At 40.5% G+C, this 18891-nt stretch overlaps 1 protein-coding gene across 3 annotated transcripts in view; it reads right to left on the minus strand.

Annotated features, from left to right (window-relative positions):
* The window catches only part of ATXN7 (ataxin 7), a 102845-nt gene that overhangs the window by 71826 nt on the left and 12128 nt on the right, over nt 1-18891 (minus strand). For 2 of the 3 annotated variants that reach the window (XM_028719498.2, XM_028719497.2), the window contains exon 2: nt 15797-15889. The gene's annotated coding sequence lies outside the window, so the exon portion shown is untranslated. Of the gene's footprint in view, nt 1-142; nt 429-15796; nt 15890-18891 lie in introns of those variants that run through there. The other variant, XM_028719499.2, reaches the window with a different exon arrangement.

An 18891-nucleotide genomic window follows, 5' to 3' on the forward strand; every position in this document is an offset into this window, starting at 1 on the left:
CTTTCCTCTTAAGCAGAGGCAGGCTCTTAAAGGCACAGGGGCCCTTTCCCGCACAGCCAGGAAGCCCGGGAGGCAGCTCTCCCCCGACTCGCCGTCCCCGCACCGCCCGATTGAGTCTCGTTTCCACAACCGCGTAACCCACCGAATCTCCTCTCATGACACACACTGCTCAACCCCGCACTCTTCTTTTTAGGCGCTCCCGGGAGCCCGTCCCCTCTCGAGGCTACCTTAACGCCAGACGCCTCCCTCTGGCCTCCCTCCCACCTTAAAAGTTTTCAACGTCAAGCACAGGGACGGAGGCTGAGTAGGAAACAAGCAGGAAACTAACCCCATCTATGTAACTCATCTCCCGCCCCCAGCGCTGCCGCGGACACCTTCCTCTCGCAAATGTCATCCGCCGATCTTGCCTTAAAAGGTCTCATTTAATATTTAAATCGCTCCGCTCCGGCGCACCAATGGGATGCGGCGCGCGGCGACTTCCTCGTCGAAAGAGGCGCCGCGCACTCCCAGAGCGGGGCTTTATTATCTGTCAAAAGCATGAATGAAGACCGAGATTGCCAATTCCCCCCCCCCCCTCGCCCTTACCCCACCCACCTCCTCTAATGCTAGGGAGTTAAAGAAAAGAAGCGCCAGAAAAAAAAGGGGGGGGGAATCTCTCTCTTAAAATAAAAGGTTAACCGCTTTAAAAGATGATCAGGAAGAAATATTATTCAGACAGACCCCTGCTTAACCCTTTCATTGTCCTCAGAGGAACTGTGCTTGCAACTTCGCAATTTTGTACTGTTCTCGATCTCAAAGTGAAATCTAGTGATATTAATCCTGACGTCAAGTATTCAAGAGGTTTTACTTCTTCCAGTGAGGACAAGAATGGTTTTACAAGCAACCGTCTTCTTTATAGGAGGTTGTCATTACACAGCTTTTGCAATGTATATTAATTTTTTGTAGCATCTGCACAAATTTCCTTAGATTATTTCCTTAGAATATTTTATTTTAGCATACTTCAGTGGATCACAAAACACTTTGGTATAAAAGAACTCAAGACACATAAATACACACTCAGTCATTCAAGACACAGTCATTCAAAAATGTCATCAATACATAGATACTGAGAGTATACTCAGCAGACTGAGCACCTAACTAGTTGAAAATAAAACTGGGCCACTCACAAATAAGATAGTGGTTTCTAAGTTATTAGGGGACTCCCTAGCCACGCAGAAGTGAAAAAGTAAATACTAAAAATAACCCAACTCCTAATGTAGATCTAGTGGTCTCCAAGAGCTATAGCTTGGTGAGTTCAGTTCAAGAAGAGTGTTACTTGGGGGGTGAGAGGGAATTGGCTTAAAAGCTTATCACCTCCTAGAGGTTTGCTGTCTGAAGTACTGAACAGAAGCATTTGATGTGGATCAGGATATTTTGCAACATCTAACTGCAGGTCCCACTTACATTTTAGAAAATAGTAGGCATTTAAAAAAAAAAAAGGTCTATCCTGAGAGTGCTAAAAACCACACATCATGAACCAATAAGATATTCATATGTAAAATGCAGGTGCTGAAATGCTCTTTTTAGTAACAAGATTGCTCAAATTTAGCACACCAAGCAATATATGCTGCTTATTCAACATGCTCTGTATTTCAAAACCACGTTCATGCCTTATACACCCAAATCACGAACAAACTCTGTGATAATATATTGCCATAAGCATTATATACCCTTTGTAATTATCAATATACACTTCTACTGTGTATTTGTGAAAGTGAAATTGATTTCTGATTTCTATAGAATTTACGTCTATCTATGTAAGTACATAGCCATGGAGACTGATCTTACACAGTTTTCCTCAGAAGTAATTCAGTGGGGCAGAGAGCTGTTTCCAACTAGGTCCTGCTCAGAGTAGATATGTTGAAATTGATGACGACGACTCATTAAAAGGTAAAGGGACCCCTGATCATTGGGTCCAGTTGTGGCCGACTCTGGGGTTGCGGCGCTCATCTCGCTCTATGGGTCGGGGGAGCCGGCGTTTGTCCGCAGACAGCTTCCGTGTCATGTGGCCAGCATGACTAAGCCGCTTCTGGCGAACCAGAGCAGCGCACGGAAACGCCGTTTACCTTCCCGCCGGAGCGGTTCCTATTTATCTACTTGCACTTTGACATGCTTTCGAACTGCTAGGTCGGCAGGAGCAGGGACCGAGCAACGGGAGCTTACCCCGTCGCGGGGATTCAAACCGCCAACCTTCTGATCAGCAAGTCCTAGGCTCTGTGGTTTAACCCACAGCACCACCTGTGTCCCTGATGACTCATTAAGATGTATTAATTTCAATGAGTCTACTCTGAGTAGCTGGATACAACTCATACAGTCAAATACTGTATTTACTGGAAAACTCGTAATCTCTGTGTTCAATGGGGCTTACTGTCAAACAAAAAACAGAGGAATGCACCTTACTGGCACAAAAATACAAATTATTTTTTCTATATTATCTTTTGCAAAAAAGATATGAAAGGCTGTATGTCAGCACTTTGTACCAGTAGTGTTTTATTTACACTTGGGAGCAGGAGAATGTCTCCTTGGCAAGACAGAAAAGATATTCATTGCCAATTTTTCTACTGGCATCTGATAGGCTTTTCTTATTACACACCCCAAAAGGTCTTAAGAGACAGTTGGCAGAATACTGTGCTTACTGAAGAATCATTGACTATTAATTATATGAAACAAAATTTGTCTGGTAAATAATGCTAGATTATCTCAAAGAGTAACTGCCATGTAGATTTTTCTAATTTCAAGAATAATATAGCAATACAGCTAACTGACTATATAGTTATTAGTTATCATGAGGATAAATGTACCTGAACCTACACTAAAGTTTTATAAAGTATGAACACTATGACAGTTTGCCAAATAGATGGCTCAATAGCATGGAGAATGTCCATGCCACAGCCACATGTTACAGGAGCATCAACTGAAAGGAGCAATAGCAAAACTGCTCCACACATTGAAGTTGCTGTGTGGAGTAGTCACCGTGTGGAATAATCACTGTGCGGAGGCTATTTCAAGCAGTGATGACTACAAAGTATAAAGAATATGTAATGAAACAGATGAGGCACCTACAGAGCCTTTGATCACCACCTGTAAAAAAACCCCTGCTGTCGAAGAAGAATCATACACCATTCTAAGTATACAGTACTTTCATTAATACCATAGGCTCATAAGCTTTTAAATGTTTGGGTTTAAGTTACAACTTTTTTGCTAGCTCATGATTTAATTAAGTTGCTGGAAGTCCAGTAATCACATACATACAGTATCTGTTCAGTCAGTGTATGTTACTAATGTATGGGATGATGAGGTGTCTCAAGTTCAACAAACACTGAATTTCAAGGTCCACAAGCAAATTCTAAAGCAGTGGTGGCTAATCTGTGGCACTTTGGATGTTATGCTGAACTACAACTCTCATCAACCCTGACCATTGGCTATGTTTGCTGAAGCTGATGGGAACAGTAGTTCAGCATAACCTCTCCATGGCCACAGGTTAGCCCCCCCCCCCCCCCGTTCTAAAGTGTTCCAGGTCCCTATTAACACTCAGCCACCAGACAAAGGCTGTCTAGCACCATTTTGACAGTATAATCAAACGTCGGTTGTCGAACATAATCCATTCTGGAAGCCCGTTCAGCTTTTGAAATATTTGACAACCAAATTGCAGCTTACAATTGGCTGCAGGAACTTCCTGCACTCAAGCGGAAGCTGCGTCAGGCGTTCGGCTTCCGAAAAATGTTTGAAAACTGGAGCATTTACTTCTGGGTTTTCAGTGTTTGGGAACCGAATCATTTGAGAACGGAACCGTTCAAGAGCCAAGGTTTGACTGTACAGCAGATCAGCTAATGCAATCAAGAGAACCAGGGCAGATGGGGTGGTTAGAGAATGATGGAGAAAGTGCAATTTTCAATGTTAAGCAAGTGTACTGACACTTATGTAGTCAAAACAGTGCCATCCACAAACAAGCAAGAGGTTATCATTATAGGCCTGTAACAACTTGAAGGTTTGCTAAAAGTACAAATATTGAGGAAGGAGGGGGAACCGCAAAAACAATCCAATGAGCACTGAGTGTAAGTCGCCACAGAATGCTGAGTGTTGCGGAGCAGGAAATGAAAGAGCCCACTTAACTTCTCTGCCCATATGAACCAACCCAGACTCTGCAATTATCATCTGAGATCCTTCTTCGTGTCCCTCCCCCACTAGAAGTCTAGGGGATGGCAACACAAGAATGGGCCTATTCTGTGATGGGTCCCCATTTGGGAAATGCTCTCCCCAAGGAACCTTGCCTGGCACCTTCATTATACACCTTCGGGCACTGGGCAAAAATGTTTCTCTTCAACAAGGTGTTTTGCTGATTAACTGTCTATGGCTTTTAAAAATGTGTTTGTGGGAAGCTGGTTATTGGTTTCTTTTTGTTTTATTATGTATTTTGTATTGTTATTTTGTATTTTTCTGTTGTGAACTGCCCTGGGACCTTTGGATGAAGGGCGTATACAAATTTAATAAACAACAACATATTATGGAAACATTTTCTATGCAAGTAAGGAACATATTTCCCAATGTTGATGTTCATTTTGTTGCTTAGGTGAATACTGGTTGTTATACACATCCCTTGGATTTGGTCTTCTTTTGGTCATAAATAAGAAAATGTGCATAGCATACTAAATAAACTGTCTTCTTCTACAGCTCCGCCCCCAAGTAAAATACTGGGTTGGATCCAGACTAACCATGAGTGGCGTTCTGCTCATTGGACACTCCTGCAGGAAATGAGGGGGCAGGGGGAGCCTTTAACAAACAGCAGAGCATCCCACCCTGAGTTCACAGCTGTCTGTTGCACAAATTATGTAAAACATCATTTGGAGAGAAACTAGGGACAATTACATGGTCATGAACAGGGCAGTTTGCCTCTCAGTCTCACTAAGAGGTACTTTCCTCTTACAACTCTTAATATTTTGCAGAATAGCTTACCTCACCTGTAGCAAGAATGAAAAGGTGATAGACATAACTTAGAAAGGGAATCAGTCAGAATTTAAAAGCCTAGTGTGCATAAGTATCTATTAAGGACAACCTTTTCCCCCTAGCCTTTGACACTTGCGATGTATATTTTATGTTCCTGCCTTATTTTTGTGACTGTGAGTTGTTTTAAATTGCTTTTAATTTTGTATTTTAAATTGCTGTGCTGTAACCCACCTTGAGACCTCAAGGAGAAGGGCAGGTAATAAATGAACAACAACAACACTCTGCACACCTTTGGACCACACAGACTTTCATTTCTTGTCAAAATTGAATAAAATATTATACTGAGTTGAAGGCAAGTAACGTTCTCAGATACATGTACATAGGAATTGCACAAATGCAATTGGCCAGCCTATTTCTGGCAACCTTTGCCCAGAATGTCCAGTACAAGATGAGAGAACCCTTCACTTCTCCAAAGGCAGAGAACTTGCGGGGGGCTGGGGGGGGGGGCGGAGGCGATGTCTTTTGCTTTATCAGAGATGGGAAAACCAGAAGTTTTGTTCCACTTTTCACCAGGCTTTTGCAACGCTAAGAAACAGCAAGCAACCACATCACTGCTTCAAAGTGTTTACAAACCCTGGGGGAAAACCAATCCAGGCCCTCACTCAAATCCAGAAGACATGTGAGAGAATCAGTGGAAATCAGAATACCAAGGGCAGCCATCATTTTGGATCCTTAGGTAGAAAGCAAGTCCTTCCAGAATCTCATTTGTTTCTTAATGTGAACTGTAAAAGTGTAAGTAGACCATTTTGAGTCCCTGAGTAGGCTATAAATTTTAGATAAAATGCAATCAATCAAGAGGATGGGAGGGCTCAAGACAGCTACTACACCTCCTACTTTCAGAACTATGGGTGTGATAAACATATTTCACCTGTAGAGAATGACAAGCACTCACATATTTTTGAACTTCCAGATGAGGGTTATTTGCTGTGTCAAGGTATAGCAGCACAGGCTTTCAGAATCAGTCACAGGCTCCTTCATGAGGAAATGATGCCTTAAGACTTAATTGTTAGAGCATAGCTATCTGCTCTTTATCACAACTAATCAAAGTCATTAGAAAGGGCTTGTCCTCCTGAAAATGCCTGTGGAAATCCAGCTGAGCAATTACTGCTCATATAAGCGCTCTGTGAAAATCAGATCTGAGAAACTAACAAGTTGTACATGTAATGCTGATAGAAATGTAACTAGGCATTTTTGGTAGAATGAAGGAAGTCAAAGTACTTCCATACTTGGACTCATGCTAAACAAAGTTGTTGGGTTGGTTTTTTGTGGGGGTTTTCGGTCAATTAATGCTTAAGTAGAATTTTCAAGCCCTGTTCTGTCATAACACCATTCTTTGTTGTGAAAACGAGGCGTAAGCACAAGAGAAAAGAAAGCAAACATCAAAACAGACAGATGTGGCAAGTGTAAAATAATGATTGCATTAGCTACTACAACATGAAATGAAACTAGCTTGTGCTCCATTATACCAAATCAACAGCTTTTTTTGTTTTTTAAAAAGAGAAAAATTGTATCCTGGTTTTCTAGGCACATGCTAACTCAAGGAAGCTTGAAAGAGGTACAATAAAAACAAACAGCAATAGAATTAGGAGAGTAGGGCTGCAATCCTACACCCATTTATCTAGAAGTAAATCCTACTGAACTCAGAAAGGCTTACTTCTTAGTAGGCATCTGCAGGAATGCACTGTGAATCAGTTGAGGCCCTAGGTAAAAATAAAAGTCCAGTGGAATAATACTATTTTCAGAGTCCACTTGAGGCCCATTTAATCACTATTATTTGACTCTGCAACTGAAATATATAAGGAAAGGGGCCTAAAGATGCTGATTCTGAACTGATACCCCTGCCCGCCACAATACTGCTCAGTTATTGCTCTATGGCTCACGTAACATAATTACTTTTAAAGCTGGTGTGCGTGTGTGCGTGCGGGTGTGTGGGGTGTGTGTGTGGGGTGTGTGTGTGTGTGTGTGTGTGTGTGAGAGAGAGAGAGAGAGAGAGAGAGAGAGAGAGAGAGAGAGCGCGTGCATGCTTAATTTTGTTGTCCACTTCTGGCAGCTATTTTGCATGTTAAGATGTCACCTTAGGCTGGCTGGTGATATACTATTCTACTACTGAAACATTCTTTCAACATGCCATGAATCCCTCAGTATTCCAGTAGAAAGAGAAGAGTGGCAGCAGAAAGATCAATTCATCACTTCAATGGAAAAGATTACGGACTGTCAAGTCAAACCAGGAAAAATAAAGTCAGTTCAGAAACTGATTTTTCTTTTTCTTTCTGTGGGGTTGCAAGTGGGGAGCCAGCTTCACATGTTATATAGTGCAAGCAAAAGAAGTTAATGAAAGAGAGAATGGTTAACTCTTAAATCAATCAAATTTTATTCTAAAAAGTTAGTTCTCTGATATAGTTTGGGGGAGTACTAAAACAAATGGTAGAAAAATAAAGATTATAAATACACAGACAGCACCTGAGAAACCCTCTTGTCAGATATGGAATTTGACATGCCTGCGTAGGGAAGCAAAGAACCGGTCAGGGGGTGTGTGCAACATTCAGCAACTTGAAGAAAAAGCAATGTATGGAAACAGGCCTGCCTGAGGAGAAAGGAAGGAGAACCAAAAGCATAACAGTACAGTGGTACCTCAGGTTAAGTACTTAATTCATTCCGGAGGTCGTTCATAACCTGAAACTGTTCTTAACCTGAAGCACCACTTTAGCTAATGGGGCCTCCTGCTGCCGCCGCGCCGCCGGAGCATGATTTCTGTTCTCATTCTGAAGCAAAGTTCTTAACCCGAGGTAATAATTCTGGGGTCTGTAACCTGAAGCGTATGTAATCTGAAGCGTATGTAACCCGAGGTACCACTGTATAAAAGGTAAAGGGACCCCTGACCATTAGGTCCAGTCGTGACTGACTCTGGGGTTGCGGCGCTCATCTCGCTTTAATGGCCGAGGGAGCCGGTGTACAGCTTCTGGGTCATGTGGCCAGCATGTCTAAGCCGCTTCTAGCAAACCAGAGCAGCGGACGGAAACGCCGTTTACCTTCCCACCAGAGTGGTACCTATTTATCTACTTGCACTTTGACATGCTTTAGAACTGCTAGGTGGGCAGGAGCTGGGATTGAACAACGGGAGCTCACCCCATCGCAGGGATTCGAACCGCCGACCTTCTGATCGGCAAGTCCTAGGCTCTGTGGTTTAACCCACAGCACCACCAGGCCTTCCCAATATCATTTAAGCTTACAGAGCAGGGGTGAGGAAACTGTAACCCCTCCAAATGTTGTTGGGTTACAACTATTGTCACCTTTCATCACTAGCCATGAAGACTGAGGCTGATGGGAACCGAAGTCCAACAACATTTGGAGGGCCACAGGTTCTTCATCCCCATTATAGTGCTATCTGGATATACACATGCTATCAATTCTTTTTTGTTTTGTTGAGAAGCTTCCCCAAAATGAAGGTGATTAAATTAGAAACCCAACGGAAGGAAGCACACCAACTTCTTGAATCAAATATGTCTTTCAGGAGTCCAAGTTTCTGTTTCAAAGAAAAATCTGAGAGAAGCTCCAGGAAGAAGGATCAACAGGAAGGCCTAGAGCTTTCAGTTCACTGGTTTTCATGACTCATTTACAAACTACTCTTTGCTCACTGTCATGACAATAGTGCAAAGTACATGAGTACAAATATTGGCTTCCTATTGTGGGATACGGCTCCCGGTTAACAAATCCTGATACAAGCTACTGTACAAAAGTATTTGGGGAGCAGAAATGTTCACACAAATGTATCTCTTCAACTAAGTGTAGGACTACAGCAATGCATTCTACATGACTATGCTTGAAAATTCAAGATTCAAATGAGTATTTGGGGATGTATTTCACAAGCATTCCAAAGTTGGTACTGTATTTCCACCATCTCCTTGTGGCATGAAATTATATAATGATTCAATTCACCTTTCACAACACGTTAAGCCAAGAGAATGGTGTGTAAAAGTAGCTGATGTAGTTCTGTTTCTAAATCTAGGCAGGTATGTGAGAATACCTGCAGTATCAGTGAAGTACCGTACCTATATTCCAGTGTAGTACCTACATTCAAGACAACCTAGGAACTCCATTAATCTCATAACTAAAAGGTTGGGACAAACCTTAGGAAAAAAAACAGGAAAAAAAACAACCAAAAACTATTTCCTTCCCCATGTCCCACAACAATCTCTCAAACATTCTTGTTAAGTAATTCTGCTACTATAGTACTCTTTCTTACTCGAGGGCCTGAGTATCTTCCATAAAGATTTGTTTGATCTCATCTAAATTGGCTTATAAGGGGTACATTTAAGATAACACTGGGGAGAAAGGGATACTTAATTTTTTTGGTGGGGCTATCAGTTCTACCACTGTGTTATATTTTTAAGGCAATAATCTACTAAAGCTGCCACAGGTGGGGAAATAGCTAGGGAGCCTATGAAGTTCTATCTATCACAGCAGACAGAGAGCTCTAAAGAAGAATCTTAAGAAGTCAGGTTACTTGGATTTTGTTAAAATATTATGATCCACCTGAGGATTTGGGACAGTGTGGGATAAAAATCCAAAATTTAACTTCCAGAATAAAATAAAAGCATCCAAAATAAAAAGAGAAATCCTAGCTCCCTGGCCAGGAACAGTGGGATTGGAGCAGATTAGGAAATTGGGCACTGCATTTGAAGCTCTGTCCACTTGTGGTGGCCAGAGCAGAAGACAGTGGTTTTTTTTATTTTGCTGCACGAACTCCAAGGTGGCACAGTTGAGGGATCCATACCAGGTCCCTTGAAGAGGAATTGAGTTGCTTAGGATCCAATGGATCCCGGGCACGGGGTGTCCTGCCCCCAGGCACCCTGTTTTAGGGCCCTACACCAGCAACTGGTATGCCATCTGCTATGGTTTCTGCAGCTGTTACTATATCCCACCTGTTCTAGCAGGAACTATCCGGGGTTAGGATTAGTGATTCAAATTTGCATCTGAAAAGTTTTGGATACCCTAGAGTGTGATCTAATTTGGCAAGTTTATTTTACCTGTATTTAGCAAACCAAGGTATAAAAGTGAGCCATGTTAATTTTTTGTCCCAGTTCACCACAAGTATTTGACCCAAAATACTGGAGGTATAAAACTGAAGAACACCTAATGTGATTTAAATGTTATTTTATGTAGATTTTTAATGGGAATACTGTAAAAGCAAAAGTGAAAACCACTGCTTGTACTTCATTCATGTAGTTTAAATTTTAAGGACGGAAAAACCAAAGACACTGAAAGCTGTTAATACACTAATACATTTAGTGATCCAAAAAAGCTGACTCACATACTTGTTAGGATAATCAATTGAAAAACATTAATTACAACTTTGAAACCATCAAACCTCTCTAATATTTTATTTGTAGTTATCATCCATTAATTGCTACTAATAAACCTATGAAATAAAATAAAAAAATCTGCAGGGGGAAATTCTGTGGGAGAAAATTTTATGGCCCGCATCACTGGTTAGGATTGCTATTTAAAACATTTTACCTGCCTAATAAAACTACTGAAAATAGTTTTGGGGATTTTAAATTATTAAGCTAGAAAGCAGAATACATATAGGAAGCTCTGCCCCACTTTATAATGAATTGTAGGTACAAAGTTGTATTGGCGTTAAAGTGACAAGGTCATTATAAAGGCCAATCATTATCTTAAAATACTTTCTATGCAATGCATTTGGAAGCAAGGCTGCCCTCATCTGCAAAATCCCCTTCCTCCAAAAATATACTGGAGCCAATTAAATCATCTCTTCCAATAAAATATTTTATTTGAACTAGGCCTGAGTGGTAGGAATTAAGCTGATATATAGATGAAGTTTTAGTATTAAGTTGTCAATTTTGTTTTATCTGGTTGGCTTTGCCATAAGATTTTAACATACTGTTATCTGCCCTAATTTTCTGGAATGAGGTTTATTACAAATCTAAAACAAGAACAAGAATAACGAGTTCAGTGGGTAGCCTTTGGTGAGTCACTCTTTCTAAAGAATCTGCTCTTATCTACAAGACTGAAACAGAAGTGATATACCTGCCAAAACAGAGCTTGGAAAAACTCATTCTAAATACCAACACTGCCAAAACTCTCCTAAATATAATACCCATAATTCTTTTCCTTCTTTAAGGGTGAAAGTTAAAATTCTTACAATTACTATAAGCTACAATAGCTATAGGGAAGCGGGTGGCGCTGTGGGTTAAACCACAGAGCCTAGGGCTTGCCGATCAGAAGGTTGGTGGTTCAAATCCCCGCGACGGGGTGAGCTCCCATTGCTTGGTCCCTGCTCCTGCCAACCTAGCAGTTCGAAAGCACATCAAAGTGCAAGTAGATAAATAGGTACCACTCCGGCGGGAAGGTAAACGGCGTTTCTGTGCGCTGCTCTGGTTCGCCACAAGCAGCTTAGTCATGCTGCCACATGATACGGAAACTGTGTGGACAAACGCCGGCTCCCTTGGCCTATAGAGCGAGATAAGCACCACAGCCCCAGAGTCGTCCGCGACTGGACCTTTTTACAATAGCTATATGATGGCCATCCTGTTTCATTACTGATATTTTATTTCTATCTTATGAATCAGTGCTGGGGAATCTGTGGGTCTGGGGTTTCATTTGGAATTTCAAATCTCATGCAGAGCAGAGCAGAAGCTGCTTAAATGATAGCAACTGAATAGTTTAGCACCTAGATAATATAAAACAAGAGAGCCTAACCCTTTGGCTCTCCAGATTCTGCTGGATAGCCTGCATGGCCACTGGTCAGGGATAATGTGAGTTGGAAGTCCAGCAACATCTGAAGAATTACAGGTTAGCGACTCTTAATCTAAAATACTAACACCTTCATCAAGCAGCCAGTGTAAAGAGGCTGGCAGCTGCATTTAAAGCTGAGGTGAGTCAGACCAAAAACCCCCCACAAAACCCTGATACTAGATATATTAATATTCTATAATGAATGAGATTTCAACAATGCCATTACATTTTCCAAGACACAATTGGTTTCTGGCTTGTACTCACTAGCCATAGTTTAAACAAAACACAGTTCGCTTAGTTTAAATGTCACAGGCAACTGTGGTTAGTTTAAAAGCAGAAGTAAAAGCTTTTGATATCTTCCTTTGGTGCATGATGGAAAAGGAGTAAGAAAGGGGGACAGGAGTGTGGGAGCCTGTGCCTTGGGAAGGCTCATTTATATAGTTAGAAACTTGTTTCTATAGTTAGAAACTGTTTTCTTGTTATTGCTGAACAGAGTCATTAAGTGAACATGATTATATTGCTACTTCGTACAATTTCTCTACAAAACTTTGTACATGTATCTCCACACAGAAAACATGGAACGTTCAACTGAGACTGGTATTTATATGCTCCTACTTTTAAAGGAGCACATAAATCTTATATGCTCATCTTATAAAACTGCTCCTCATCCAACAATTCCAAAGTAGCTTTTTAGCTGAGTTTCATGAAAATACATATTGTAAAGGGGTGGGGGTAGGTTGTACTGTGACTAGCATTCTGTAATATTATCTTTGTCATTTAAATGTGTTCTACTTCTTTCAGCTACATAAAGCAACCCCTTTAGGCTTTTGGTAGAACAGTCTATTTTTTAAAGCACATAAAGCTGGTTATCACAACAAAATTAACACAACTAAAATAGGCTAAGCTCTATACATCAAGACTCCAGTATTAGAAGTGTTGAATTCCATTTTATACAACTATCAAGCAAAGGCAATAATATATAAATCAACAGAACTGAAAATATTCTAGAAAGCTAAGAGAATTTTTTTTAAAGGAACTGTAATGTGATATTGTCACAAGGAAAGCTTCGTATTACAATAAAATATTATGTTCTCCAATGTTACCCTTTAGTAGAGGAAACATACTCTATCACCTGCGGAAAGACATATTCCCTCCCTTGCTAATTAAACAAAGTGCTGATTTTGTTTAAATTTATGTAATATAACTCCCAGTGGTCAATGTGTAGGACATGATCCAGGTACAAATCTCTGCACATCTTCGGTCATTGTCTTTTAGTGTCACTGTCCCACTTGTAAAATGAAAATACAAGACATACGATGCATAAAAGAAGAACATAATCACTTATAGGAAGTTGTTTAAAAATACGAACAAATTTACATCCATGGGCTGCAGAAATTAAGGGGCTCATACTCCAGTCCCATGCACCCAACAGAACTATGGGCCATTTCCCAGCTCCCACTAACAACATCATAGCAGAGAGAAGTCCAACCTAGGTGCAATCACAAGCCAAAGAATGATCAGCTGCAGGGAACTGCAGCTGCAGTGTTCAAGAAGGACACTGACAAACTGGAACGTGTCCAGAGGAGGGCAACCAAAATGGTCAAAGGCCTGGAAATGATGCCTTATGAGGAAAGGCTAAGGGAGCTGGGCATGTTTAGCCTGGAGAAGAGGAGGTTAAGGGGTGATATGATAGCCATGTTCAAATATATAAAAGGATGTCATATAGAGGAGGGAGAAAGGTTGTTTTCTGCTGCTCCAGAGAAGCGGACACGGAGCAATGGATCCAAACTACAAGAAAGAAGATTCCACCTAAACATTAGGAAGAACTTCCTGACACTAAGAGCTGTTCGACAGTGGAATTTGCTGCCAAGGAGTGTGGTGGAGTCTCCTTCTTTGGAGGTCTTTAAGCAGAGGCTTGACAACCATATGTCAGGAGTGCTCTGATGGTGTTTCCTGCTTGGCAGGGGGTTGGACTCAATGGCCCTTGTGGTCTATTCCAACTCTATGATTCTATGATTCTAACTTATTTCCCCACTTCCTACCAGAAAGGACACTCTGTCCAACTATCAGTTTTGCTTAGGAAGCATATTGTGGGCCCATTCTTCAGTCAGGGCTGCTGGTATATTTGTACAGTATCTCTGTGTGGTGTGTGTGTGTGTGTGTGTGTGTTGTACTGTATAATTACACTATTGTAAGTCACATTGAGAATCATTTAACTGAAAGGCAAGGTATAATTTTCAAAATAAATAGATATTTGTGGTTCAGATGGACAACATATACAGCTCATTGTGGTATTCAGTACTGTGTTTTGTTTTATTTTGGAGATGTAACTTGTGGTAAGTGCTTGTCTAGCCAATCATTTCTAATATGTGATGGCAATGGTTTCCCTCTTAGGCTTAACTCACACTAGCGGTGATCCTGCAAATTTAGGAGATAAGTTACAGCTCAGTTTTTCTTACAGGATGTCACAGTTTCAGTTCCTGGTGTCTCGAGGGTCAAGTGATATGAACAACCTCTCCCTGGGATTCTTGACAGTCACAAGCAGTGAGAACAAACAATCCTGGGATAGGTGGGCAAACAACCTGACCTTCTATAAGCAAGCTTTCTATATTCCAAACATAATGAGGGAGAAGGTGGAGATGCCATTCACTACTCAAAGAAAAAAAGGGAGGAAGAAGCTATGACAAACATAAGTTGCTTTGCTGTGTTACTGAGAAACCTCAATTGCTATGGAGGTGTTTGCTGGGGGAACTAATGCATTTAACCAGCAACATAAAATTGTAAAGCAAACGTTAGGATCCCAGAAACAGAGTTACATCTGTATTACTTGCAACCAAAGGGTTATGGTGCTGTTCTTATTTCTTTAAACACACATGCGTACATAAACATTCTGAAAACACCAGCTGAACATGCCCAGTGCTTCTGTGAGAACCCAAATACGATATAACAGAAATGTGATCCTTTTGTTCCTATATGCACAAGGGTGGTTAGAAGGCTGACCATGGTACCAGTGGACCACTGGATCACTTTCACAGAATGCTGGCTGGTTGCAAGTTTGCTGGGGATCTTACAAACCATGCTAGAGAAGGAAGTCTTGATCTGATTTACGGGACTGTTAAAAGATCAAGTACAGTATATACTCTTGCTTTGCTAATCTAAAATAATAATGATGATGATGATGATGATGATGATGATGGTGAAGCACAGAGGTCCTAGCATTCTTTTTATAAAAAAGACCAAAAAACAAAAACAAAAACTGTAGACCAATCAAGATTGAAATCAGTCTATCTTCACTGTAACTTGGGGAACCTTTGTTTAAATGTTATTTGCTAGCACAGTCTTTCTCCCACAATTTACAAAATCCTGTTCTTTGTTTTTCTTTGAACAGTATATATGTATCGCAGCCCTTAAAAAACTAGAAGGGGGAGAACAGGTTTTCCCCCTACACCAATACTCTCTATCGCTTTTGAGACTTGTAGCACAACAGAGTGGGTGAAGTTGGTGTCATTGGTCACAATATACCGTATTTTTCGCTCTATAAGACGCACCTGACCACAAGACGCACGTAGTTTTTGGAGGAGGAAAACAAGAAAAAATATATTCAGAATCTCAGAAGCCAGAACAGCAAGAAGGATCACTGCGCAGCGAAAGCAGCGATCCCTCTTGCTGTTCTGGCTTCTGGGATAGCTGCGCAGCCTGCATTCGCTCCATAAGACGCACACACATTTCCCCTTACTTTTTAGGAGGGAAAAAGTGAGTCTTATAGAGCAAAAAATACGGTATTATGCTCAATCATAAAACCCCTCCATCACAAAAACAATTATTTAACACCTAGCAGCTCTTAATATTACTGTGGCATTCCTAGCAACTTTTGTGTCTGCCTTTTTCAAATTCTTGCTGCCCTTTGTGTCTCAGTATCTCTTGCATCTGTAGTACCCAGACATAATAGTTGAGGAACATACTTATATATATATAGGTTAGTAGGTCACAGTACCTTAAAAGTCTGGTAAAATTCAGGGTTAGGATATCAATTGATCATCATCTGTCTCGACTGTGGAAGTTTCCTCTTTCTTATATTTGATTAAATCTGCAATGAAACACATGGTAACAATCACTATTACAGTAATAAGATTTTGCCATCTTATCTTGCAGAAGCGAAAAACATTTAATTGAAATTACCCTGATCATTCTCTTCTATGCAGGCCACTTAATACTACTATTAATATTGTCTCAAGCTTATTTGAATAGAATTGCTTGAAGCTAAACTCTCATTACTGTAGATTCTGCATTTGAATAATAGAATGAAGTCTTAAATGCAAATGGTTTAGATTTATTTTTTTTTGTAAGAACTAAACTAAGAAAATCTAAGGTAAAGCTAACAAAGGGGAAAGCTCTCTTAGTCCTGAGATTACAAGAACAAGCCCAGCTTGCTACAAACTTCAGCAGCTATCCAAACCTCAATTGCTTGGGAAGCAATCCCATTGAACTCAATAGGACTTACTTCTGAGTAGACCTGGTTAGGATTGCCCTGTTAAGCAATTCTTTTTCTTTGTGGAGAACTTTACTGTAGATGTATGTATGAAAGCATACTTTCTAGGAATGCTGTAATTTATGCTGACAGAATGTCAGCAAACTCCCAGAAGTAGCCCAAAATATAAACAATACTGAAATCTTTAATTCATAGGCACAATATTTGACTGTCAACTGCTGACTTTCAGTCTCTTTAATGCAACTATCTAAATGTCCTCTTAATGAACAACCTGTAGAACCAACTCTTTCGCAATAAAGTATGTTCAAAGCATTCGCACTAGTGTTTGACTTCTCTATTTGATGTTTCTTTCTCTGCGTAATTACAGCACACAAGACATTCAAAGTTCTTATTTCTGCCCCAACAGTCAATCACAGGCTATTGTCAATAGCAGATTCAACTCCATCTGCAGTAATTTTCCTTTTAACTTCCGGATAATCTTCAAAAGTAGACAGAATTGTTAATGAGATAATAAGATGTATTCACACAAAGTAATTCTGCTTTTTATGTAACTCAGGTAGCTGTTTTTATTTAAACACTGAGTGGCAAAAATGTGTATGCTGATGTTGTAACATTCTCTCACTAAAATACTTCCATCATTTACTCATTTTCAAATAACTGAAGGCTTAGTTAGATAAATTATATTAATATACAGTGAGGATATATTATATGTAAAGATCTCTCTTCATATTATGCCCAACTTTGTATGCAAAGAAAGAAGTATAAAAGTTTGAATTGTTATGATATATTTTCTGTTAATCTTGATTTCCTTCTGGTCGAAAATTATTATAATTAATAATTTTGAAAGATTTCACAGAAAAGATGGGGTAAGTCAGTCAGTAAGAACACATTCTAATGCTTTCCCCATAAAATGCCCAAGATTATTTACAAACTACTGACAAAAACATAAATTAACCAAAATGTAAAACACATTATTCTGCATCTGAGGGAAGGAGCACATGGATATTAAAAAATGCCAAAGCTATTGTTAAACCTCCATGTGCCAGAAAGCTCATTTTTCAACAGTTATGGCTACCATAAACAGGATGTTCAAATGAGTTCCCTAATGTTTCACTACTGTAAATGACTGCAAGTTTATCTGTACAGTTTTAATTTACTATCCAAAGACAGAAAAGGAAAATCTGACTAATAATTTATGTGCCACACTACTAACCTTAAAGAGGAGATTTGTTCATTTACAGGTACAACGCACATCGCTATTCTCAATGTAAACAAAAGACGGCGGCATGCACCCCAGGCTAAGGATGTCAGCATTTTTCAAACACCTTTCTGACTGTTCCATTTTATGGTGATGCAATCTGACCTACATTTTCAGTGGCCAAAGAGAGACGGAGATACAAAGGGAGGTGGAGATGGCAAGCTGAAGGGGGGGGGGGTAGCGAGTGAGAGATTGAGATTCTTTACCCACCAATCCACTAACTGGGGTTTTAATTGGCAGTACAAAGGGTCTAAAAAAGCAGCTGCAGAGATAAAAACTATTTCAAGGGTAACTATACTGTGCTTAGAATACAAAAACTAAAGGAGGTAGGAAGCAGAGAGTAAGCATTGGATTTTTGATCAAGTGACAAAATTTAGCATCCTCATTAAGCAGAGTGGAATGCTATCCTAGAAGGAATGCTGAAATATAGATGGCAGAGGCAAGCAGCATTACAGTATTTTCAACCAGAGCACTCATCAGAAGTGATATCTAGCCTATTTTGAAACATACTAGCGTTAATAAATCATTATTATTATTTATTGAATTTATATACCGCCCTATACCCAGAGGTCTCAGGGTGGTTAACAGAATAAAATCAAAATATAAAACCACAAAATACATAATCAAAATAAAAACAATAACCCCCCCCTCAAAAGCCACATTTTAAAAGGGCATAGGATGTAAATCAAATCAACCAAAGGCTTGGTTAAAAAGGAATATTTTTGCTTGACGTCTAAAGGTGTATAATGAAGGCGCCAGGCGAACTTCCCTGGGGAGAGCATTCCAGAGACAGGGAGCCACCCTCCGGACCTCTCAAGGAGGAGGCACACAAAGAAGGGCCTCAGAAGATGATCTCAGGGTCCAGGTAGGTTCATATGGAAAGGTTCATATGGTCCTGAACCATTTAAGGCTTTATAGGTCAAAACCAGCACTTTGAATTGGGCCCGGAAACTAATTGGTAGCCAGTGCAGCCAGACCAGGATTGGTGTAATATGTTCAAACCATCATGCTCCGGTGAGCAACCCGGCTACAGAATTCTGCACTAGCTGAAGTTTCCCAACTATCTTCAGAGGCAGCCCTACATATCACACATTGCAGTAATCTAACCTTGAAGTTACTAGAGCATAGACAACAGTAGTTAGGCTATTCCTGTCCAGATAGGGGTGTAGCTGGGTCATCTGCTGAAGCTGATGGAAGGCACTGCGGGCCACTGAGGGCACCTGAGCCTCGAACGACAGCAGAGGATCCAGGAGTACCCCCAGGCTACAAACCTGCTCCTTCAGAGGAAGTGTAACCCCATCAAGAGCAGGCGATCTCCCACCCATCCGGTCTAGCGAACCAC

The sequence above is a fragment of the Podarcis muralis genome, chromosome 2 (assembly GCF_964188315.1).
Source record: "Podarcis muralis chromosome 2, rPodMur119.hap1.1, whole genome shotgun sequence".
In the NCBI taxonomy this organism is placed as follows: domain Eukaryota; kingdom Metazoa; phylum Chordata; class Lepidosauria; order Squamata; family Lacertidae; genus Podarcis; species Podarcis muralis.